Here is a 26,307-nt window from a genome sequence, read left to right as displayed (position 1 = left end):
TTTCATAGACGCTGTGCTTAAAAGCTAAAGGACAAACACAAGGTTATTGGAATTAGTCAGAAATAAAGTTTTCATGTCCAGGCCTATGGATTGGATTAAGAAAGGAGTAGAAAGTTGTGAGATTGCTTATTGCATATTCATCTGCAATCAAAATTGCCTGCTAATATAATCAATCCTTTGTTAATTAGTTGAGTCTCTACTAGTTGAAATGTAAGTGGCTCAGAACAGAGTGATCTTCTCACTAGAGTGTTGAATTTTATGAAGTTGGAACTACCAGAGCTACTTTGTTAACTCATATTTATATTTTCCATTTTTTTAGACTTTAGGAATTCGGACTGAGGTTTTCAAACATCTGAAATATATTGATAGAACTGAGTTGTTGGCAAATTTATATACCCTGGCTCTATCTCCCTTGTGCTTTACTTCTCTGTTCTCCTTGCTGCCTTGTAGGTAGTTGTATGTTCAGAAACGAGAAAACTAAATGACCAGAGTGACTCAAGCGAGGTCATCTTGGCAAATAAGACTTTCCATTTTGTGGAATATTATTTTATATTCTTAAAATGAAAAAAAGCATAAGATGAGAACATTATTTTAATAAGCTATCCCAATGTAGGTGAGTGTACTGATGTATGTGCTGATATAAATTTTTTTTGTGTGAGACTCATTTTTCATATTCATTTATGATAATTATTTTCTTATTTTTTAAGATTTTTTTTATTTATGCAAGAGCGGGGTGCAGGTCAGATGTGCAGGAGGGTGAGAGGATTCACCAGAGACAGAGTGGGGAACAGAACAGGCAGATTGATGAAATACACTGCTGAGGGGAGCAGCAGGTGAGGCAGGAGAGGTCTGCTTGCCCTGTGGGTTGCTCTGAGGCCAGCAAGGATCGAACCGGCACTGCAGAGGCTGCGGACAGCTTCACAGCACTGCGCTCAACTGCCTGCTCCACCAGAGAGGCCCTATGATAATTATTTTCCATCTCCAAATGTGTATTATTGTAGGTATAAAAGGGTTGGAGAAAGCTATCTTGAAATCTGTGAGTCTACCATTCAAACATTTAGTAATAGAAATTGTGCTAGAAAAATTATTTTGATTTGCCTGAAGATTATACATCTTTTTCTATTTCTTAAGATTTCTTCTTTCTTTTTCATTTTTTCTATTTCTTAAGATCTGAACTTTAATATTAACTTCCAGAAATTTAAGTTTGTAAAAATAAATTCAATAAACTTTTAAGGAAAAATATCAATTGGCTGATTCGGAACTTTTAATATATCAGTAGAAATTCCCAATATTTTTATATAAAGTTCAATATTGTCTCTTGCTAGTAAGCCTGAAATAACTCGTGGATTCTAATACATACTTAGTTGATAGATAAGTATGTGTTTGGCAGGATACATAGGAAATGTTTCTGAATTAAAAGAAGAATTGAGCTCATGTGAAGACTATGAATCCAAATAATTATTTAAAGGAAACTGAAAGAAACATTTATTTCTGGATGTTTTATTTATTTGAGAATGTCTTGTAGGATAATTAAGCATTCTCTATCAGGTATTGCTATAGTTGCCAGGGCCTAGTGCCATAATAGCAGGAGCAACTTAAATTTGTTATATGAAAAATTTGGATTTTTCTATGTCATATATTTTCTCAAAATATCTCCTGCTTATCACATAGTTATATAGTAACTACAAGACTTAATAATGCATATCAGTTTTATTCCTTAGCTTTAAGATCATAATGCTCCAATTTGAACATTGGAGCTCAGTCGAGTTACAAAGAATCGATTGAAAATAAGTGGTCCATATCCCAGTTTCTCATAACTGAAAATGAATTTCAGTTCAGTACCTTTATTTCTACCACAGGGAAAATACAGATATTCAGTATCTCTCTCATGTGAGAAAAATGTTCTAATTTTTGAATCCCAAGGGTTTTATGGAAAATTTGTCCCTTTAAGTCATAATTTGACCCAATTAAAATATGAAAATGATTAATTCACTTACCATTTAAAGGGTTTAAAACTGGGTTGTCATCACAGTCACGCTTTTATAAGATATGCACCAATTCTATATAGCTTGATAAATCAAGTATAAAATTCATGAAACCAAATTTCAAATAATTTGTTTTTATTTCCTGTTCAGTACCATGCATTGTTGTTGAGATCTAAATCTAAGGATTTCTCTTTCCAAGATATTTCCTGTATGAACAGAGAATTAAGATTTTTGTATTAGAGATTTCCTTTTACTTAAATTGAATGAGTAAAAATACCTTACTTTTTATGAACAAAATCATTGGATTATGATAAGCTAATATACTTTGAAATCACTATTTGTAATTTGATTCAAAACTCAATTTTATTCCAACAATTTCTTTTTGAAACATCTCTAAAATTGAATGACCATGCAAAACTTTAAGCAAAATGTCTTTCTTAATGAGTAGTGTAAAATTGACTGCTCAAATAGTTGCTAGATAAATCTTATTGGGGAGTATGAGAAAAATATAAATATGTATATGGTTTCATTGATAAAATATCCCAGAAAGATAAACTTTCTATATGAATTTATTTTACTATAGGACCTTGTTACATGCAGAGATTTCCTTGCATTCAATAAGGAGTCAATTACAAGAGATTTTGATGACTGTGATACTTCAAGGAAGTTAAATGAACCAAAAGAAGTCAAATCACAGTGATAAATTATTATCTATTTGCTTCAAAAAAGATTAGGAGAGGACAATTTTCTGCCCCAGAGCACTGTGGCACATATACAAATCCACTTTTCTGTGTAATGGCAAGCATGTCAAGCCATACAACAGAGGCGTAAAACGCAAATAGCAATTCATGCACTAATCGATCGATCAAGCAGAAAGTATTTTGGAACCACAAAACAGTTTATTTTATTTCTAGTGTAAATAATGCTGCTTATTAGTATACCTTAAAAGTTCTTGTGAAGCATATTTCCTATGAGTGTACTTTTTCTTTAAAAATGTTTCATTGTAAAATCATTAATACCTAAATGGGTAACTTTAATTCCCAGAAAAATCTTAATTAGAATTATTACTAATTAGATAGCACCCATGTGAGATAACCTAAAAAGGTTAGGTTTCCACTTACAATTCATGAGCCTACTGGTTGATCACACACATTTCAAAAACTGTAATTCCAGAATTACTTTTGCAATTAATTGATGATGGTGACAGTGAATTTAGAATTCTTAGTTTTGTCTTATAAAGATCATGAAAACTAGAAATTGAAATATTTTTCTTCTCTAAAGTGTAAGGAAGGGAGCCTACTTGCCAGGAATATAATGGGTATCTAAAATGTAATGTGTTATATTTACCTGGCAGGGGAGATACCATGATCACGAAGATGGTTTTCTCAGGCAAGGCTTATCCACTGCACTCAGATGTGCTGACCTCTGAGGTTTCTCCAAATGTAGGAATCTCTACTGCATATTTTGTGGTAGTAGGGGATTGTGTTTACGCTTTCCATAAAATGTATGTAAATAAAACTAAAAGGTAATGTGAGAATCAGAATAATTTTATTTAAACATGTGTAATTTTAGAAAAGAGCTTTTAGCATGTTATAAATTTTAAAGACAGTTGTTCAATATTTTTAACTTTGAGAAATATAAATATTGATGCTTTGCTTTCTAACCAACATAATCTTTGTCATATTTGGCTTGTGTGTCTCCTTTATGAGTGTTTTCACATGTCTCAATAATTTATTGTATTAGGTATGTTGGTGTAGAAATGCTAGAGGTCAAAATTTACTAACCTATTCACTCTGATTTTCTTGTCAAAATGTTATCTGCTGTCTTCTGACTCTTTGCCTTTAGACTGGGTCTTGTGGACATTTTTCCTAAATCAATTATACAATTTTCCTTTCACTGAAACTATACTTGCTCTGTAATTCAAAACATACATTTTAATACTATATCATTAATATTATTTAACACCCTCAACTAATCAAACAATGAAATCTTTAATCCTTTATTTTTTGTCATTTTGCATGTATTGGATTTTTTACAACTTTGAAATAAAGAATGTTAGCAGTTTGAGCAAATCACACAGTAATTCAAAATAAAAAAGTATTCTAAGAAATTTATAACACTAGTTTTGATACACAGAATTTGGATGAATACATCTTTCCTAAATAAATTCAATCAATGAATTTATACTCTCAAACATTCAGAAACTGATTTACTTGGAGATCATTGTTCTAATGTATCTGTGTCCGGAAAATTGTTCAGCTATGGAAAAAGAGCCACCCTTTTATTCTCTACATGCCATTCACCTCACTACTATTTCCATCTGTGCCTTACAGTTTAGTAATCTCTCATGTCACTATCTCTCACAGATAGGCATTAAGACTTTTAGTCATGACAAGGACAGCAGACTAAGTTTTCCAAGATAATAATGGTCACATTAGCAATTAAATGATATTAGTAGTTTAGATGGAGAGCCTATGACAAAAAAATGAAATTAAGAAAAAAAATCCATTACTTGATTTTTGTTCACATATAGATTGTTGTCTGATTTTCCAATAATTTATTTGTAGCATGTGGGTTCAGTCCAATTACAAGGGGTATCTCTTGCCATTGAGCAAATGGATATAAGTGATTAAATTCAGAATTTTGAAAATATTTGAAATACTTCACAAGAAATATGACCACAGATTTTGTCTTAATGGCCATACCCATTGAAATGAAAACCAAAATTAAAGAATAAAGAGAAAGTTTGCTACAAATATTAGAAACTTCCCCCCCCCCATTTTGGCCACATTTCCAGGGAACATATCTATTTAAGCATTTTTTTATTGCAGTTGATGTGATATAACTCTCATCTAGAATATTTTTAATTTAAAAGCTATGAATATTACATCTATAGTAGAAATATATCTCTCAGAATCTGAGTTAGCCTGTGTGATTTATCCAAGGTCATCTTTCAGATCCTAAACAGAAATTTATAAATAATGCACATGTATCTGGAATAAATTCATACTTCTACTTTTGAAGACTTCTTCATCTTCTTAATTATTGTAGAATATGTGAAAAATCTGAAGGTATCAGAAGGGAAAATTTTTATGTTTGTTTTCATTTTGTCTTCCTTTAAAATTTAAAGCTATTGCAAAATATAAAAGAATCCTTCTTTTGAACACCTGCATTCTGTTCGTTGTAGCATTGTTTGTGATAGCCAAGTTATGGAAACAACCTAAGTGTCTGTCAATATATGAATTAATAAAGAAAATACACATAGTGGAATATTACTCAGAATTAAAAAAGAATGAATTGGTTCATGTGCAACAACATTGATTGACTGAGGGCATTATGCTAAGTGAAAGAAGACAGTTACAGCATGGCATCATTTACATGTGGATTCTAAAACAAACAAATAAATAGAAAATTTGCACTTACAGAAACAGAGAGTAAACGTGTGGTTGCAGGTTTGGGGGGGTGATAAAAATATAGAGAAGTAGGTAAAATCTTTAAATTATAAATAAGTTCTGAGGATTTAATTTATAACATATTAACTATAATTGTACTGAATAACTGAAATGTATTAATGTAGTAGATATTAAGAGTTTTCATTCCTGCAAATCAGCTATGTGAGGTGATAGGTGTGCTAATTAACTAGAGTGTTACAATCTTTTCTCACTGTACACGTATTACAAGTTACCTCATTTTATACTTCACATACATGAATATAAAGCTGGGGGAAGTAAACACCATTATTCATAGATTCAGTGAAAGCTACAAATTCTCTAACTTAACTTTATGTTAACAACTTATCCCAAATGTTCTTAATTTAGCTTTGTAAACAAATTATTTTACAAATCTCAGACATGTGGCCAATAACAATGTGATGGAACTTTCACTTTGATTTTAAAAAACTAAGTAAATATTTCAAAATTTATAAATATAAACAAAATATAACTTTTAATTTCACCCAAAATAGACATCTATTGCCACAGACGTTCATGTCAGTACGCATTAATTTCTTAAACTTTTTCCTCACAATAGTTTAAGTATGGAAAGAATGATGCCTAGTTGGGCATTTGAATTATTTATGAATTACTGAGTAAACACATTTTGGCACAAATACTTCTTATTATCTTAATTTGATTACAGCTCTCTTTAAATACAGTAATCAGAGCATCAAATGAGAAGCACTCATTCTTTCTTGGCTAAACTCTATACAGCTGGTAGAAAAACTCCCTTTATAACTTCAGAATTAGTAGTCTTAGTTTTAGGTATATTTTTCTCATCAAACAGTAAAAAAAAAAAAAAATGAATCCTAGATAATACACTGATTATTATTTGTATAGAAATGACACACACCTAATTTCTATTTCAGGCTCATTACTTGTGTGTCGCTTTAAGAAATGTATTTGATCACATCAACACTGAGTTTCCAAATTTTCGAAGGGCAATATTATTAATTGCCCTTGTTTAATAATTCAGTATAATGAAACAGTTTTACAAATGCCAAAATTTATGTACAAGTAATGCAGAAAATCTCCTGAATGGAAAGAGAAAAATAAGTGAATTGACTTTTATCATTTCCTAAGTCTCAATCAACAAATTTACCAAGAATAATAGAGTATAGAAACTGACTGACCTTAGGTACTGTAGGGTCAAGAATGGACACAGTGCAGGTTTTCTATGATCTCGCAGACCAGGTAAAGGAGTCAGAGTCCTCAGTGGGTTTTTTTGCAGGTCTTTTATTGTGATTACCAGGTACACGGCAGGCAGGGGTGCTGAGGGGCCGGGAGGCTGGCAGGACTCCCAGCCCCCAGCAAATCCTCACTCTATCTGGGCTCTCCGGCCTTCTCTGCTTCTCTCTCGGCTTCTGCTACTTCTTTCTTGGCTTCTCTCTCGGCTTCTCTTTTGGCTTCTGCTGCTACTGGCGCCCCCAACTAGGCATCATTCTTTCTATACTTTCCCGTGACGCCACCCTTAAAAGGCCAGTCTCTCAGCCCAGGTGTACCCACTTCAGGTGCCCGCCATCAGGCATGCATTCAGGGCCACAGGGTTCCCTCATCTATCCTAATGGCGGGAGGGCAGAAAAGCCTGATACCTTTTACCTTACCCTACAGGTACTTTTAGAGAACTATTCATTTGTACAATCATTTGCTATTTAGAATAAGGACCTGAATTAGAATAACTGAATTTTAAATGGGAAGGGGATGATATTATTGACTCAAGAAATACTAATGGGAATCTTGACAGTTTATGATGCAAGAGTCAAAGTGCACTAAACAGCATAGTTGTGCTATGACCAAAATGATATAGACACAAGGAAAAGAAAATTGAGAAATGAAAAGAATGGACTCTGTCAGACAAATGTCTATTTAGATGATGACAATGAAGGCAATAAAATGTGACTCTTAAAAGATTTCATTACGAAAACATTCCTATTGCTGGAAAAGAGCTCAGATCTCACTCAACATATGAATTTGGAAATCATGCACATAAAGATTATACTTGTTATAAAGAAAGTGGAATTACAAGGTAGGATCTATAAAAGAGAGAAAGAAATATGTACAAAGACAGTAAAAAAAATTAGAAACAAGTAAAAACAAACAAAAAAAAGAATGTATGGGTGATCTTAAAGAAGTAAAGCAACATTCAGAAGGAAAAAAAGAAAGAAACTTTAAAATGAAGGAATTAATTGAAAGTATAAAACGAAAAATTAGTGTAAAACGACTTAGCATTGAGTAGTGGCAGGAAGGTACAGAGCAGGTTCTCTATGATTCTATGCAGACGGGTAAAGGAGGAGTCCTGGAGCCCTCTGTGGCTTTTTCAGGCTTTTATTGGGTTTACCAGGCACACAGCAGTCAGGGCAGTCTTCCTCAGCCTCCAGCAAGTCTTCACTCTTTCTGAGCTCTCTGGCGTTCTCTCGTGGCCTTATTTTCTTTCTTCTCGTTTCTTCTGCTGTTCTGCTGTTCTGCTCTCTTGCTCTGCTGGCATCCCCGTGATGCCACCCTGTAGGGTAAGGAAAAATGTCAGGCTTTTCTGCCCTCCCGCCATCAGGAGAGATGATGGATCCTTGCGGTCCTGAATGCATGCCTGATGGCGGGCACCTGGAGTAGGGTGTGGGCATAGGTAGATGGGATTCACCTGGGCTGAGACTGTGCTTTCAAGGGTGGCGTCACAGGGACGCCAGTAGAAGCCAAAGAGAAGCAAAGAAGCAGAAGCAGAAGCAGAGAATGCCAGAGAGCCCAGATAGAGTGAAGACTTGCTGGGGGCTGGGAGGACTGCCAGCCTCCCGGCCCCCCAGCACTCCTGCCTGCCATGTACCTGGTAATCCCAACAAAAGCCTGCAAAAGCCACTGAGGGCTCTAGGACTCTCTCCTCCTTTACCCGGTCTGCATGGGATCAGAAAACCTGTACCGTGGCCATTCCTGCCCCTACAATTGGCGTAAGTTGGCAAGATGATCCATGCAGACAGGTATGGAGCCCTCCGAAGACCTGGAGGGACTAAGGAGTAACAGACTGCCTGTGACGACGCTGGAGGTGTCGTGGCGGCACAGGAGATGGACGAGGTCCAGGAGCTGCAGGATGAGACCTCATGTGGAGGAGGAGATGCCCGAGAGGACCAGCCAACGACCCCTGAGGCAGCAGAATTGTCAGCGAAGAGAGCACCATGATTCAGAGCTCGCCAGTGCTGATGCAGGGAGAGGCCAACGAACTTGGCCTAATGGACTTGGACTGACAATCCCGCCAGAAGGTGGAGGACCTTGGCAGGTTATGTTTTTTTTTAAGAATCTGGGGGTGGCCAGTGGGCCTTGATGGCCAAAAGCAGCCTGTGTATGCCCGGCAGCCAGGCAGAGGAGAAAAGCCAACTGAGAAGGCAAAAGCTGGTGCTGATGCTAAGTTTGGGAAGCCCTGAGCGGCTGTTAAGCAGCCTGAGTATACTGAAGACCTGTGAGTCTCGTAAAATCACCTGTGGGTGATGCCCTGCTCGTTGTCGAGTGAGGGTGAGTTGCTGAGGAACCCGTCCTTGGGAGATGGGTGGGGAATGTGTCTTGGGGTGGAGCCTAAGCCTAATGTAGAGTTTGGATCCCTGGCCCATGTGCTTATGCAATGGGTTGGCTTGAGTGCAGGGGTCTGCGAGTCGCATTGGTGGCTATGAAGGCCGAATGTTGGAGCGACAGCAGACAGAAACCCTGAGGTTTGGCGATTACCCCCAACAGAAGTGAATTGCCAATGCCAGAGCGAGTACATCCTGGGGGTGGATGCTGTTTGCGGCTTGTAGCCGAGACTACAGTCAGAGAAGGCCAGGAAGCCTGACGGCTCCTGGCGTGTTACAGTAGATGCCATGGAATGATTCCCCTCCTTCGTATGAGCAGTGCCTTCGGCAGCAGATTTGGTGGCTCATCTGCTGGTACCAATAATTGTCTTTTGCACTAAGTTGGGGCCCTGCCTGGATTTATTTGTGTTCTGTTGCATTTTGTTAATTGTGATATATTTGCTTTTGTGGGCCATGGCTGCATTGTTTATCTTTGCTAAGAAAATTGTATATATATATGTAGATTATATGGCAGAAAACCCTGAGGGGGTAGACTGTAGGGTAAGGAAAAATGTCAGGCTTTTCTGCCCTCCTGCCATCAGGAGAGATGATGGATCCTTGCGGTCCTGAATGCATGCCTGATGGCGGGCACCTAGAATAGGGTGTGGACATAGGTAGATGGGATTCACCTGGGCTAAGACTGTGCTTTTAAGGGTGGCGTCACGGGGACGCCAGTAGAAGCCAAGAGAGAAGCAAAGAAGCAGAAGCAGAGAGCCCAGATAGAGAGAAGACTTGCTGGGGGCTGGGAGGACTGCCAGCCTCCTGGCCCCCCAGCACCCCTGCCTGCCGTGTACCTGGTAATCCCAATAAAAGCCTGCAAAAGCCATTGAGGGCTCTAGGACTCTCTCCTCCTTTACCTGGTCTGCATGGGATCAGAAAACCTGCACTGTGGCCATTCCTGCCCCTACACACCCTTAGAAGCCCAGTCTCAGACCCGGTGTATCCATCTACCTATGCCCACACCCTACTCCAGGTACCTGCCATCAGGCATGCATTCAGGACCGCAGGGATCCATCATCAATCCTAATGGTGGGAGGGCAGAAAAGTCTGATAATTATTTACTTACCCTACACATTGGTCTATTATTTTATTGAAAATTTCATTTTGCTATTTCAGATCTTCTCCCCAGGAGTCTTTGACTCCCCAGCCGTAGCAAGTTGGGAGTTTCAGGAAAAACCCAAGAAGAATTCTGGGGAGAGATGGATACCACCCCTGACTCTCATAACACACAATGGGCCCAGGCCACAGCAAAGACCTGCCTTTATAACTATATTAGGAAAGAGTTGGAGATCATGTTGAGTGCATTTGCAACAATATTGAAGAAACTAGAGGGGATTATGCTAAAGAAATTAGTCATAAGGAGAAAGGCAAATATGACATGGTTTTGTTTATATGTGGAATATAGAGAGGCAAAGTAAAGCACGAGTAAAGACCAAACCAATGACAAACTGTAGAAATCTGTAAAATTAAGATGACTAAGGGGTGTGGAGGAGAGTGGAGAGAAATGTGTAGAGGGGCCCAAAGTACTATGGTGGAGAACTATAGGTGCTTTGGTAGAGGGTGTGAAGGGTGACATAAATTATCTGAAGAGGTATGACCCTGTAATTTTTAGTCACATACAGCGTGGTAAAATAATATTGCCTCAATAAATTAAAAAAAGAAAACTTCAGGGCCTCCCCGGTGGCCTAGGGTCTACCACGCAGAGGCCCACCACAACAGCTTAAATTCAATCACAGGCCAGGGAGCTAACTAATCCACATAATGCAGCAGACCTCTCCTGTCTCCCCCACTGCTCCCCTCTGCAGTGTATTTCAGTAGATCTGTCTGTTCTGCTCCCCACTCTGTCTCTGGTGAATCCTATCACCCTCCCTCCCCCACACCTCTGGCCTGTCCCCAAGTTCTTCTATGCAAAAATAAAATCTTTTTTAAAAGAAGAAAATTTCATATTTAAGAAAATTTGGTAACTGAATTATATCTAAGTAGGCTAGAGATGAGAATCTTAGTAAAAGATTGTTAACAAGAAAATATTTAAATAAATTTCCTTCAAATGGAGAATGATGATAGTTTAAGTATTTTTAAGGAGTTTTATCATTTCATGGGAGATTAAAAAATCTCATTCAGTTCCACTGCTAATTGATAATCATCTGAAAATAAATGAAAGTTTGTCTACTTTTTGAAAATGAAATATTTAATTCATGCAGAATTTTAAGGATAAAATCAGTGGTTTTATTTTAATGAGTATATCCAGCATACATTTTTCTTAGTCATTATTTTGTCAATTACTTGTATTTATTTTTCTCCTGTTTGACAGTACAATGAGGAAAAAGATTAAACCCATACATGTGTCCTCGTGAATTGTGATAAGTGCTGTGAAGGAAAAGGAAAATAAGGGAAATTATTTTATATTTCACCACTATGAAAGACCTGCCTCTTTAAGAGATATTTGCGATCAGACCTCAAATATATATATATTTTTAAAAGTGAGGACTACATTAAATTCTATATAGAATTGGCTTCATTTAAGTCAATAATCCTATGAGACAGGTTTATGTATCCATTGGAATTAGCTTTTGCTGAATGTAAGTGAAAGTCCAAAAGTCTAAACAAGTTTCATTGCCTAAATATTGAGATTGTTATTCTCTCACATAAAAGAAGGCCAGGACAAGTGGTACTCAGCCCAGGACTAATTGGTTACCTCTTAATCATCATGTATCCAGGTCTGTGTCATTCTGCAATGCCATACTGCATGTATAGCTATCATTTTTAGACAACCTCCTGATCTAGGGTTAGATGACCTCTGGATTAACAACTATCAAATCCACATTCTAGAAAGAAAGATGGGGGAAATGAATCAAAGAAAAGAAAGCATGTTAAATCAGCAGTCTTTAAATCACTTCCCTAGAAGCAACACACAACTTCTGTTTACATCTCACTGCATTTCCCCTACCTTGATTCTATGGGGAGAGTTGATATTTGTGGCATTATAATTGGTACATTTTCATTTTCAATATACAAAATCTGTTACTTAAAAAAAAAGGGAGGGATGTGTAGTGATTAGAGAGCCAGAGTTCTTTGCCATAATTGTATTGCACATTGTGATTGATAACACACATTAGGAGGTTAAGGCATAGATAAGTTATTTATATAAAGTCAAATATTTAAGAAAACTATGGGATGTCTGACATTTAGAATTTGCCTGATCCCTATTTAATCTCTGTAATGAGATAAACTATTATCCTAATACAATCTCTCAACTTATGCTGGATTTCTATAATTCAAAATTTCGTTAAATTTATGTGGGTTTATAACTAGCTTATACACAATCACTATTGTTATCTATTTGAATGATATGCATAATGTTATATGTTGTATTTCTGTATGTCCATGGATTATATGCATATATGTATACATACATGTAAATCTACCCATGTGTGCATGTACATATGCACATATATGTTTAAGATATTCAAAGGAAGGAAATTTATTGACATTGATATAAGTACAACAGTAGTTACTATTTCACATAAACTTGATTGAACAAAAAATAATGGTTTGATAAACTATTTTAAACATTGCACAAATGCTTGGGATTAGAATGTGAATTTCTAAAAATGTGCTTACCATTGCTTCTTTGTTTTATAAACATTTCTTCATCACCTGATATGTTTTAGACATTCTTCTGTGCCTTTTTATTATGTCTTATGATTTAACTGCTTTAACAGAAATAATACTGTTATATAGTATAAGATTATCATCTGGAAACTATTTTTGAAGTTGTGAGATTTTTTTTACCTTTTTTTGTTTTTTATTTTATATATTTTTACATCATTTTTCATTTTGCACAATGTATGCATTTTCATCTTGGTTATAGCCCCGATACAATTCCCACCACCCTTGTTTTGAACCTACTCTCTTCTCCCCCTGAAGTTGTGAGATTTTTTAATTGGAAATAGATTTTAAACACTAAAGACTCAGATATTGCTTTTACATTACCTGAGTACTTTTTCTCAGACCCACCACTCACATGATTTTATCAGTGACATTGTGGGCAGGAGGTTAATTATAATTGCATGATCACCTGGACTATCCTATAATTTGAAGCAGAATTCCTCTGCTTTATTGGGCTCGACAGTGTATTATTTCCGAGCATTAGTGCTGGGATGCTCTTTAAATCGGCTAAGGAACTGCGGAAGAAGTGATTTACGTGCTCGATTTAGTGCTCAACTCTTGCTGCTGGCTTCAGGCTACTTTCCTACAAATAGCTGAATGTGAACAGAATTAGAATTCAGATGCAACCAAACATGGAAAAAAAAATACTATGAAATAAAAGGAAATGAAAGAATACCTGCCCTGAATATTTGTTGACATGCATGTAGCATGTAAATTACTGGGTATCTTGATCTACTTATTTCCCTCTGGGAATTCTTGAATTAAATCTTGAAGTATGGGTTTCATGAGTACATGCCTATACAGATTGAATTTCTGACAGTATTTTTAAGCAATAGGGAAAAACAGAGACTTCTTTTTCTGCTTAAGAATAAAAGGATAGAGGAAGAAGCAACTGAACTGTGCTGCTTAAGAGTCTATAAATAGACGAGTAGATTTTTTAAATTAAGATATAAGATGTTTTTTATCTTACAAAATCAAAGCACATGCTTTTCTACATCCAGTTTTAAATTAAATAGGTTAAATTTGGAAACACTTCATTCTTCCTGTGGTGTTTTGGCTGAGCACCTAGTATTTTATCAATGTGCAATGCTTATCAGCATCCCTCTATTTGTAATTGTATTAGTAAACATCAGAGCAAGATTATTATTTAAGAAATAACTTATGAAATATTTTATGTTTTGCCATTTACTGGTCAAATGATTTCCTTTTGTTGACCATGCTGTAAACTTCTATCAGCATAAGATAATCAATGAACAGATACATTTAAACTTACGAAAATGTATTTAATTTATTAACATGTTTAACAATAAGGATTCCCAGAATCTTACTTTCCAAAAATTCTAGTTCTAGCAGTGTTAGCAGTCTCTAATTTTTACGCCAAACCATAAGGGTTTATTGGTTGAAAGTACAGGTCTGATTTTAACATGAAATGGGTCATTTCCTGGTAACTGTTTTATTGGACAGATAAAGTTCAGTATTCATCCTGAATTCTAACCCTCTCTAAATGTAAATGCTATCCCGAACTTATGCCATTTTTTCTGTATATGTATAGTTTATATGTATGTGTGTGTATCTCTAGTATATAATAATATTTTGCTAGTTATACAAATTTTGGTCAATTGGAAAAATATTTTGGGTATAATTTTACAGCTTTTCCCTCACCAATAATTTTTATGATTTATTCCTTTGATTAATAGAGATCTCAATTTTATTTCATTGCAACACAGTGTTCCAAAATAGAATGCTTCTCTTTTTTTTTTCAGTACTGCAAGCTCAATAATCATCTTAGTACATGGCTCCTGACTCATATGGGACTCTATATTTATGAAATACATATAGAGGTGAAATTTAGGCAAACACTGCCAAATTCTGTCCTGTTTTTCCACTTGTTCTCTGAATGTTGGTAATATCAATATTTTTAATGGCTTATCTCCTGTTATCTGTGAATTGGTAGTTATAATTTACACTTCCCTGGCTATGGGTGAGAATGCACCTTTTAAAAAATATTTAATAGCAGTAGTTTTTTTTTTTCTCTAAAACTCAAGTTAATGTACTTTGGAAATATATCATCTGGGCCAATAGTCTTTTTCTTACTGAAGATAAAGAATTAGACAAAAAGAAAGAAAATGAGGGAAATTCTGCATTTTCTAAGAAAGTAGAAGTATAGCAGCTAGTAAGTTGATGATGTCTACAAATATGTAAGGTGTAATTTTCTTGATATCTTGGTTGCCTTAAATTCACATTCCATATACTGTTAATTTTATTTTCCTAGCTGATTTTGAACTATCATAGGTATTTATTCCAACAAATGGAAATTCACCACTGAGAAAAATGCTTTGCCATTAACTTGTCTTCTTCTAACCTTTATAAGAAAGAAATTTCTATGAGGTTTAAATCTCTCATAAAGCATTAGAAATACAATTATTTTAAGTACATTATAATTCTTAAAAATCAAATTAGAATTACAATATTGTTGCCCTTCCTGCCATTTAATTATACCCAGGGTAAAATGGCACTAAGCCTGAACCCCTTGTGTGTATTATGTTGCTCTTCATGGCCCAGGCACTTAGAATAGTCATACAGCATGACACGTTCTGGTATATCTGAGAACTTACAGTTCTGTCTCTCTTTATATATTTAATATGAATAGTGGCCTTGAAATCATCTCAAATTTGACAACAATTTTTTAGATCACCAATGTTTGCTAAATGGAAGATAGTAAAACCTATCATCAGTCAAATACTATGTGCTATTAGGCTATATATAAACATTGTTCTTTATAAAAATAAAATGAGATAAATAGTAGCATTATACTTTATTTTATATAACAAATCAAGAATTCATAGAGGATAATTTGCCCCCAAACTGGCATAATCTGTTAAGGGAGTCTTACTCGTCTCTGTATCTTCAATACCTAAGAGTGTAGCCAGCTACCAAGAGATTTTCAAAACATGTTTGTTTAGTGCCAGAAAGATACGAAGAACAAATATTGAATACAGAGGAACAAAGTACTTGCAGGAGGTAAAGAAATGAAGTTTGTGTGCTGTAACATTGATTATTCTTATACTTCTCTTACCTTGTGTTTTCATGCTTTATTCATGCTGGAGTGCTTCTCTGAGAAAATGATGAGTCTATGTGTTTTAGTAAGGTCATTGTGTTTTTATTTTTTTATATTTTTTTCATTTGTGAAAGTCTGTACGGTTAAATGTGAACATTTTAAGGCAGAAATCACTGTTCTTTAGAGTATTGTAAATAGCTTTTCAATGGTTCCAAAGGATGTAGTAGGTTACTTAAATGGGCCACAGATGCATATCAGTACAGTTTAAGAGCAGGGGGAGACTAGTAGCAAACAGATTGATAAGACAAGAGAAGAAATATATTGTATGAAAATATTTCAGCTTAAAATATGAAAAGCTATCCATTAGAGTCATGATAAAATTTGAATGTCTTTTTTACATTGTATTATTATCATTCCATGGTCCATTCCATAATCAAAGACTTATGAATGAATAAATGACATTATATTAAATTGTTTCATTTTTACAGCCACAGTCATAAAAATGACTATTAAAATAAATCACAGTATGATATGTCAAATGCCACTTCATTAATACAGCAGTTCCAAAGAATATCTAGCTAATAGTCTTTTAGTAGATAGAAAATTGCATAATTATGAATTTAAAAAAGTCTTCTACTACCTTCAAATATAAGCTCTCCTTAAAGTAGGGAAACATACTGGAGGACTCTACATTGAATTTAGATGATGACAGGGTATGGCAGATATTTTAAAAGAGGAATAAATACTAGTCACTGCTGCACAAAAAGATGTGAGTTTTTAATGATATAGTGGAGCAGAGCAGATCTTTCTTTGAAGGATTAGACACTTTTCAGCACAAAAATTCAGGAATTCTCCTTTGGTTTACAGGAACAGCTAGTAGATCTGTCATATTTACTTATATACGCAGTGTTTCAGCTGCTGTACAATCTGTTCTTTTTCTTGGGGAAAATATTGGTGTGAGTACTCAAAAATGTCTTCTTCAATATGGAAAATTACCAGAATTTTATTCAAATTAAGCTTATCGAAATCATACAGCTTATAAAAATCATAATGTGTGCTATCTAAGCAACTGCAAATGTTATAATACTTAAGTTATCTATTTCAGGTGAAATTTTAATGGCTTTAAACAGGAATAGGAAAATATACATGACAGTTCTTCTAGGAGTTTATACTTTGAGAAAATACAGACACAAATAATTGATTATAAAACTCAGTAATGCGAATTTCCAAACTAAAAATAACATAGGTGTATATGTTTGTTAAAGTATAAAAGTAGGGGCCTCCCCTGGTGGCACAGCGGTTGAGCGCTGGTCTGCGAGGCTGGCCACAGCCTCTGCAGCGCTGGTTTGTTCCCCGCCTCCGGCGAGGATCCCACAAAAAAAAAAGTATAAAAGTAAAGCAATGATAAAAGATATTGTGTGTCAGCAATTTGAAAGAATCACATATTTATCTAACAAGTCATCTCTGATTAGGTAGACAAGGCAATTTTTTTTTTTTGCTTTCTAGATTTTTTTTAGTTTCCTTTCCTCCTTTGACTCAGTCATTTCATTTTATTTTTTTTAAATATCTTTATATTTAAAGATATAAATTCTAAATTCTCTGTAAAAGCCTCACTCGTATTGTTCGGTAGATATCCTCGATTACTTTGGCCATTAAAAAATATAGTGAAAGAAAAATATAGTGAAAGTAATATAGAGAGTAGTCCAATTTCTACATACGTTTACAACATTCCTTGGAAGGAAAAACCAGGTTGTTATTCTAGTCAAATGCTTTTTAATTATTCCTAGACATTTCATAGTTTGATATTTACATCTATGTTTTCAAAAGAGTTTTTGTGACCCTGTCTAAAAAACCTTCGTTCTTGTGATATGAAAGTTAAGCATCCACCACTTCTCCCCTTCTTTGTTCTAGGTTAGGAAAAAGACTCTTTTGAACCTGAACCTTGCCTGTAGGCATCCTATGTATTCAAATCTCTTAGACAGTAGTTTTTTTTTTTTTTTTTTCCCTCAGGAGGAACTAGAAGTAGCTGGGAAAAAAAAACAAAACATCAAGAGGAATCTGAAAATTCACCAAAGCTATTTGGAATGCACTTTTTATTATCTCTGTGAAGCCTCTATTCCACATTGATGGCTCCTGATTTCTGATAGCCGAACAATTTCATAAAAGGAAATATTTTACACAATCAGATTTGCAACTTCAATTTAAAAGTGTTTTCCCATTTCACCTCTGGTTAGAAAATAGGTTTTTCATAACATGGCAAAAACAACTTTGTTTCTCTTCAAGTGAGTCTTTTATTCCAGCTAACTGGACATCTTGTCACATGCTGTTTACAAAGTCTGACAATCAAAGAAATACAGGAAAATTAATCAGACCCCTTTTACAATGATAACAAAAACAGTTGAAGTAGCAGGCCAAGCGATAAAGTATTAATCATTGTTTCCATATTTTGTTCTTTAATGCACCATGTCAATGTAACAATATGTGAAACATTAGAAATTATTTTACATGAAGAACCATGGAAAAAAGGAAAATTGTTTAAAGTTGTTTTGTGAGCCCCTGGCAATATGTAATATAATATTACATTACCCAGTATAGTCTATTGTATTGTTACAGTGTACAATATTTTGTATACTATAATAAAGGTATATTTCAATTATATACATTGCAATAGTCTAGCTTCAGGTTATCTGTGATTGAATATTAAGAATAGCAAAGATAGAGCATGAACAAATTAATTTCACTAGCTCTTCCAAAATTACCAGTCACCTGTGATGTGTTGCCTCTTTTTGCTGATCATGCTTTTTAGACAGCCTCGATATACTCTGGATTCCCAGAGCATCACTAACAGTTGGTGACTTAAAATAAAATGTGTAATGAGAGACCACTTTATTTAGACTGTTGCATAAGTTACATTGAATTTCAGCTGCAGTGAATTGGATGAAGAGGAAGTAGAAATGAAAAGTCAATGAAGGACAGATCACATAATCTGTGTGAGGAAAGCATGGTGGGAAGGTGAGAGCGGTGCGGTATGAACAACTGTGCAGCACTTATAAACTTATCCAGTGTCTTTTCTAATTCTGTTACACTAACTGAACATCTTACTGCATCATACATTTGGAAGCATGGAAGTTTCTGTAATGTATATATTGGATGAACTGGATGACATTTTAAACTTACTCTCCACTTAGCACATAGTTCAGGTCATTGATATTAATGAATCAAATTGTAATTTTGATAGCTACTTTGATGGAGTTTTTATAGCAGGATCAAGATCAAGTTGAAGATTGCTCTTCAATTATATTTAAATACTGTTTTTTTTGCTTACATTTATGAAATATGAAAATGATAAAAGTATAAGAAGGTTGGCCTCCCTGGTGGTTTAGGGGTTAAAGTCCCAGTGCTATCAAGCTATTGCCAGTTTTTGCTGCAATACATGGCACAGCAGACTTCTCCTCTCTCTCCCTCTGCTCCCCTCAGCAGTGTATTTCAGTAAATCCACTTGTTCTGCTCACCACTTTGTCTGTGGTGAATCCTCTCACCACCACACCTCTGGCCTACACCCCAGTTCTAGTATGCATAAATAAATAAAAATTAAAAATCTTAAAAAAAAGTTTAAGAAGGTATTGACTTTGAGTAAGTAAATTCAATTATTGACATAACATATTCATTTACTTTATTTACAATTTCATTTATCTAGAAGAACTCAGCAGACTTGAGGGGAACCACAACATTTCCATCCTGCAGTATTCTTAAAAAATTGTACATAAAGAACCATAACCTTCTTGAAAGATCAAACCACATTAGAGGCAGTGCCAAGGAAGATCTCAGAAATTTTAGTACCCTTGGCATATTTGAATTGGTTAGTGAGACTGTAGACATTTTTTCTGGTGTAGTTCTGTATATGTCTGTTTTGAGAGTTGTAACTTTGGTAGCAAAAAAGAATTTTTAGATGGACTAAGAAATTTGAAATGAAAGGAAAGATTAAGTTACGTAATTATTTTCAGAATCAACTGCACAAATCATGCTCTGGAAGTTTTAAATCTGAGAAGCACAGACAGTGGGCTGAACAGCTGCTGCTGAACTTGCTGCAGGCTAGTACTTTATAACATGTTTATGGAAGACAGTGGGAAATGGATTTGTCAGGGTGGTAATGGTAGAAGGATTACATAAAGAAGAGTGAGGGAAATGTTTACTTTTGTGACATTATTGGGCAAAAGTAAGCAACAGCAACTCTCAAATGATTAGAACCAGAATAGTTTGTGCTTGACATTTCTATTAATTTACATGCTCAGCTTTCTTTAATTTAGAAACTTCGACAACAAATGAAGTACAAATAATAGAGGAAAATATAGAGATGACTAGGATATAAAACAAAGATTTTTACATGTCAGGTCTCATCTTTTGTTTTTATTGTCAATAATCACATGGTAACTCTAGGTGATAACACTGAAATTAGCTAAGAGTAGAATTTACATGTTTTCACCAAACAATAAGGAAAGGTTAAAACAAAAGACATCATGGGAGATCTTGCAACAGCCACTGAAGAAAATCTGTCACATAGAGAATGAGCTGGAAAGCACAATATAGATCAAGAGAGACATTTAACTCATATAGGGGCCAACAAGTTGGAGGGTAGGTGAGAAAGAAAATGGATATCACCACGATAGTGCTGTTATCAGGTGACAGCCATGCATTTGTTATAGTAGAAAGGTAAAGGGATAGGAAAAGAAATTGAGAGTGATAGAAACTTTGCTGATAATATGGTGTAGACCAAAAATCACAGTCATAGGTTTTGGGATTAATGACAGAGAGAGAGAGATGTGATCAATAAAAGGGGGATGTGCAGAGCTATATAGAGAAAATTCTGAGGCAAAGGAGGAAAATGCAGGTAGAGTGTGATGATGTAAAACACAACAGGATCTGGTATATAATAGGCACTCAATAAATGTCAAGTATTGACCTTTATTATGTGGATAAATATCACAGTGGTTTCCCACTGAATTCTATTTCTCTTGATAAAATCATAATATAGGTTAAATGATTTAAAAAATCTCAACAAATATTAATAATTGAGATATATAATAATTTTTTAAATGATGTAACAGTGATTAAGTTTGATGCCTGTTTGTAGGCATAGTTCATTACCCTTTAGAAAAACAGGAAAATGTGAAAGATTTGGAAGTACTTAGAAAGTCTGATGTAAAGGTATACAATATAAAATTTGATTTTATCAGAATTTGAAATGATTTCATTTTCAATTTTAAATACTCAGCCTATTTAAGAAACAGATTATAAAATAGAAACATCTTACTATTTGTGTGCTTACAAAAATAAAATCTACCAAGAATATTTAGCTGCTTCTTAAGAACATTTGTAATTTTTTTTATTACTTTAGACTAAGGTCCTAAAATGTGAATGTAGTAAATACATGTGACGTGAATCATTAAAATAAGTTCTCCCAAATGCCATATTTCCTAACCACAAATTACTCCAATTGTCCAAACCACATCATAATTTGAGAGTCAGTCTTTCTCTGCAGGCTCAAAGCCAAATCTCCATGGTATGTTTGATCATAAGACTGAAGACTCAGTTCTATTAAACCATAACACATCTGGCTTTTGAAAAGTCAGATTTTTATTTCCAGCATACTTATTTTGCCAGCATACTAATTTTTAATGTTGACATATAGGATAAATTTTGAAAAAGTGAAATGTATTTCATGATCATAATATATCAGTTGATGATTATATAGTCATTGAAAAATCTACAAAACCACCTGTAGGGTAAATGTTTTTCTGGCTTTTCTGCCCTCCCACCATTAGGATTGCCCTGCCTGATGGGGTATCTGCAGTTGTTACATTGTTGCTAGCTGACTTACTTCTGTGGGTCCTGGGAGTATTGAGAGTCACCAAGAGAAGCAGAAGCAAGAGGAGCAAAAAGAAGCATGAGAGAGGCAGGAGAGGGAAAAGAGAGAAAGAGGCCAGAGAAGCCCAGAGTGAAGACTTGCCTGGGTCCTGGAGGCCTTCCTGGCCCCGCTGCCAGCTGTGTACCTGGCCTGTAAAGCTCAATAAAAGCCTGAGAAAGCCACCGAGGGCTCCAGGACTCCTGTTTTACCCGTCTACCAGGTCATAGATGACTTGCTCAGTGCTCATCCTGTCCCTACACCACCATAGTCATTATATTCAAAATGTACATTAAAATTAATATAGTCCATAAAATATATTTCTTTATTCTTTCTGTGTGTATTCACTTACCACTGACAATGCTATGCTTAATTGTAGGGTAAATGGTTTTTCAGGCTTTTCTGCCCTCCCACCATTAGGATTTCCCTGCCTGATGGGGTACCTGCAGTTGTTATATTGTTGCAAATTATCTTGTTTACTTCTGTGGGCCATGGGAGGAAAATTGAGATAGTCACTGAGAGAAGCAGAAGCAGAAGAGGCAGTAGAGAGAAAGGGAGAGAGAAGCCTAGAGTGAAGACTTGCCTGGGGCCTGGAGGCACCCCTGCCTGCCATGTACTTGGTAGCTGCTCTATATGTGACAGCTCAATAAAAGCCTGAGAAAGCCACTGAAGGCTCCAGGACTCTCCTTTACCCCATCTGCCAGATCGTAGATAAGCTGCTCAGTGCCCATCCTGCCCCTACATTAATGATATGTTAAATAATTTTTAACAATAATTACTGTTAATGATTGATTTAGTATGTTTTTATTTTATTTATTTTTTTTTAGTATGTTTTTAATAAGAAGCTTTATGAATGGTGACTTAATGTCTACTTACAAAAAATTTTTTGATGTTGGGCCTTTTTGATTTTCACAAAGATTTTTGTTAAAAATGTCATGAGCTGGAATATTAACAAGAAAAAGTAAAAATGTTTCCAAGACAAATTCCGATATTATTTGGTTTTGGTTATCTTTGATTAAAAATTATAATGTTACAAAGCTAAGCATCATTTTCTCCAATGAATTATGAATTTTCCTTCAGAAATCAAAAAGAGCAAGTGAGGAGTGAAAGTGGACCTTGGGGTAGTCAAAGTAAGAAGACTCTGAGAGAGGCAGAATCTTTCCAAAGATAAAACAAGTATAAAATGTAGAAGCAGATTGAATACAGACTTCTCTTTGCTCATAAATGGGTTGACTGCAAGCTTTGCTTTTGAGTATATTTCATTTCAGGAGTACAGCTGACTTTAGGGTACTATGAAGATGATGTTTACCTCATAGGTTTCTTGAAATTATTGACTGAGGAAATGAAATGAAAAGGTACTTACTAGAAAATTACCAAAAAAACTGTAGTCATAATAATAAATAAAAACTTAGAATTATACTTTGAGGCTCTTGGTCAAATCTATATCCTAAGCACTTAGTCAACCAACAGTGTCTGGAATTTGGTGTTTTGGATGTTGAATGTAGAGGGTCATCTCTTCTCTATAAACACTCATCCCCATATCGATTTTATTCATTCCCATGGCTTAAACACTATTTCTAACTCTAGCAGAGACTTCTCCAAATTCTAGAATTACCTATCCAGCTGCACAGTTCACATTTCTACTTGAGTGTCTCCTACTTTTCACATATAACATGTCTAAAACAAATCCAGATTTTCCCCTGAAAGCCTGCACCATAAGTAAACTTTTCTATATGAGGAAAATTAGATGCTTTTAGTTCCTCAAATCATGCTTTAAATTCCAGATCCTGTTAGCCAGCATATACCATTGCTCCACCTACAGTACGTGCATAAGCCAGTAGTTTCTGGGGCTTCCCTGGTGGCCTAGAGTTTAAGTCTCAGTACTTCCACTGAAATAGCACACCACACTAGCCTGAGTTTTCAATCCTCAGGCAGGGGGCTAAACCACATGGAGCAGCTGACCTCTCCTATTTCACCCGCTGCTCCTCTTAGCATTGTATTTCAAATAGATCTCCCTGTTCTTCTCCCCAATCTATCTTTGGTGAATCCTCTCACCGCCCCCCGCCCCAGCCTACACTCCACTACTTCTACACAAAAATAAATGAATAAAATCTTAAAACACACGCACACACAGTGGTTTCACACTACTTCCACTATTACTACTACCTGGAATGAAACCAGCATCCTCCTTCTGTTGAATTGTAGTGGTTGCCTTATAACTGTTCTTGATTTTCTTCTTGATCTATTAAACATATTTCTCAAGACAGAAGTCAAGGTGACCCTTTAAACTTTTATTATATGACTTTTCTGAATAAAAGTGAAAAGTTCTTACATGCCTTCAAAAACCTGCATGATCTGTTACCCATTACACATCTGACCACATGTCTTAACACACCTTTCTTCATTCTTTTCTGTTGCAGCTTTCTCTGGATTTCTTTCTGTTTCCTTCAACACCAGGCATGCTATCTCATTAGACTAATGCTTTTACTAACACCCATACTTGCAAAAATTCTTTATTATCTTCAACTATTTGTCCATCTTCTCAATTCAACCCTACTTGTTCATACTTTATCCATTAAGTTTTTTTTTTCTTAAGATTTATTTGTTTATTTATTTATACAAGCACTGGTTACAGGCAGAAGCACGGAAGGGTGAGAGAATTCACCAGAGCCAGAGCGGGGATCAGAGCAGGCAGAAGGACCGAAGTACACTGCTGAGGGGAGCAGCGGGCGGCAGGAGAGGTCTGCACACCATGTGGGACCCTCCTCCGGTGGCCGGGGAGCAGCTGGGGATTGAACCGGCTCCGCAGAGGCTGTGGGCAGCTTCGCAACCCAGTGCTCAACCGCTGCGCCACCGGGGAGGCCCTCCATTAAGTTATTTTTAATTAATGTTTAAGGAAAGTCATAACATCATGAACATGACAGGACGATTTCTTTCTACATCCATTTTTTCCATAAATGCTTACTGTCGTATCTATCAATTCTCTGCCTTTTTCACCATGTTTACATACTTCTGAATAGCACATGGCTGGTGCATAGTACTCAGTGAACTTTGGTAAAATGAGTTAATCTTAGTGTACATATGCACATGGAATGCCAAGTTTTATGCTAGGTTGAAAAGTAAAACAGAAGAGAGATGTACTATAAAAGAACCAGTAGAGGAGAGAAAATTTGTAAAAATTGTAAAAATTAGGTTGTATATGGAAAAGAAATGGCCTTAATAGAAATATTTTCTTAATGCAACTTGCAATACTTAAATACCAAATTAACATTTTGAGATACTAACAATGATTTTCTGTGTGGATAGAATAATTGAGTGCCTGAAATTTTCCCCCAGTGTCAGCTAAAATTTACAAGCTTTTCTTATACCATTTAAATGTTTATTTCTTTCATTGTTTTTTAAGATTATATGGTTGTATAGGTTTGACATATAGAATAGAAAGGTATTAAATAATTATGAGTGTCTTACTGCGTTAGTCAAACATATATACCTAAGTACTGTTTTTTTTTAGCATGATAAAATTTTTTAGCATGATAAAATTTTCAGAAGTTAATATTTTTACAAATCATTTGATTCAGTCCCATTGACAAAATTTTGCCATTACCTTACAGATATCTTTACAGTCTAAAACCTGATCATAACAACTGCTCATCACCTGAAAAATCTTTAAAAAAAATTGATGGTGTATTCATCCCTATATTTTTGAGGGGTGTTCTTGAGGTACTGTATTAAGAGTTCAAAGACTTCTCATAGAGATTGCAGTAAATCTGTATATTGCTTTGGACAAAATGAGAATTTTAGCAATATTGATTTCTTCCAGTCCATGAGCATAGAGTATCTTTCCATTTCTTTATGTTCTATTTCTTTGTATAATGTATAGTAGTTTTTGTGTCGTCAATCTTTAAATTCCTTTGTTGTTTCCTAGGAACTTGACTCTTTTTGATGTGGTTACAAATGGATTGTTTTCTTGATTTCTTTTCCTTCTAGTTCATTGTTTGCATATGGAAACAAAACTAGATATTTATTTTGATTTTGAAGCCTGCCTCTTTATTGTGTTGATTTACTGTATCTAAATTTTTTAAGGGGGTCTTTAGGTGTTTTACATTTACATAGTCATGTGATCTGAAAATAGTGATAATTCTTTTCCAATTTGGATTAATTTTACCTCTCTTTCCTAATTGCTTATGTGGGACTCCCAATGCTAAATTGAATAGTAGTGGATAGAGTCGTATTTTGTCTTATACCTGATATTAGAGGGAAAGATTCCAGTTTTTCATCATTGAATCTGATATTAGTGTGGTTTAAATATTTACAATTAAAAATAATACAATATATGATGCCCTGAAATATATTTGAGGGAATGCATGGGTGAAAATTTATTAAAATATTTACTAAAGGACAGATTTTACCAAGTGATTTTGGGCATGTATTCCCTGTACTGTGAATAAAAAGTTATGCCCCTAATGTTGACATGTGATATTGCTTAATTTGAGGCCCATAGGGCCTTAACACTGAAAATTAGGGGCAAATAGATGACTGATTTTTGCCAAGTGAAATGCATTAGCCATTTGTTTTTACTAATTCACAGATTTTCATTTCATAGATATAGACT

The 26,307-nt window shown here is 35.2% G+C and overlaps 1 protein-coding gene and 1 non-coding gene across 8 annotated transcripts in view; both read left to right on the top strand.

The window, feature by feature from the left end:
* Nucleotides 1-26,307, top strand: part of EPHA5 (EPH receptor A5) — a 323,325-nt gene that overhangs the window by 133,351 nt on the left and 163,667 nt on the right. The window lies entirely within an intron of this gene.
* Nucleotides 3,325-3,486, top strand: LOC119230242 (U1 spliceosomal RNA). The gene has a single exon (XR_005121704.1). It is a non-coding gene; the product is annotated as a U1 spliceosomal RNA (small nuclear RNA).

The sequence above is a fragment of the Talpa occidentalis genome, unplaced genomic scaffold (assembly GCF_014898055.3).
Source record: "Talpa occidentalis isolate TD23 unplaced genomic scaffold, MPIMG_talOcc4v2.1 talOcc4.6, whole genome shotgun sequence".
NCBI lineage: Eukaryota > Metazoa > Chordata > Mammalia > Eulipotyphla > Talpidae > Talpa > Talpa occidentalis.
This window is presented reverse-complemented; position numbering and strand designations above follow the sequence as displayed.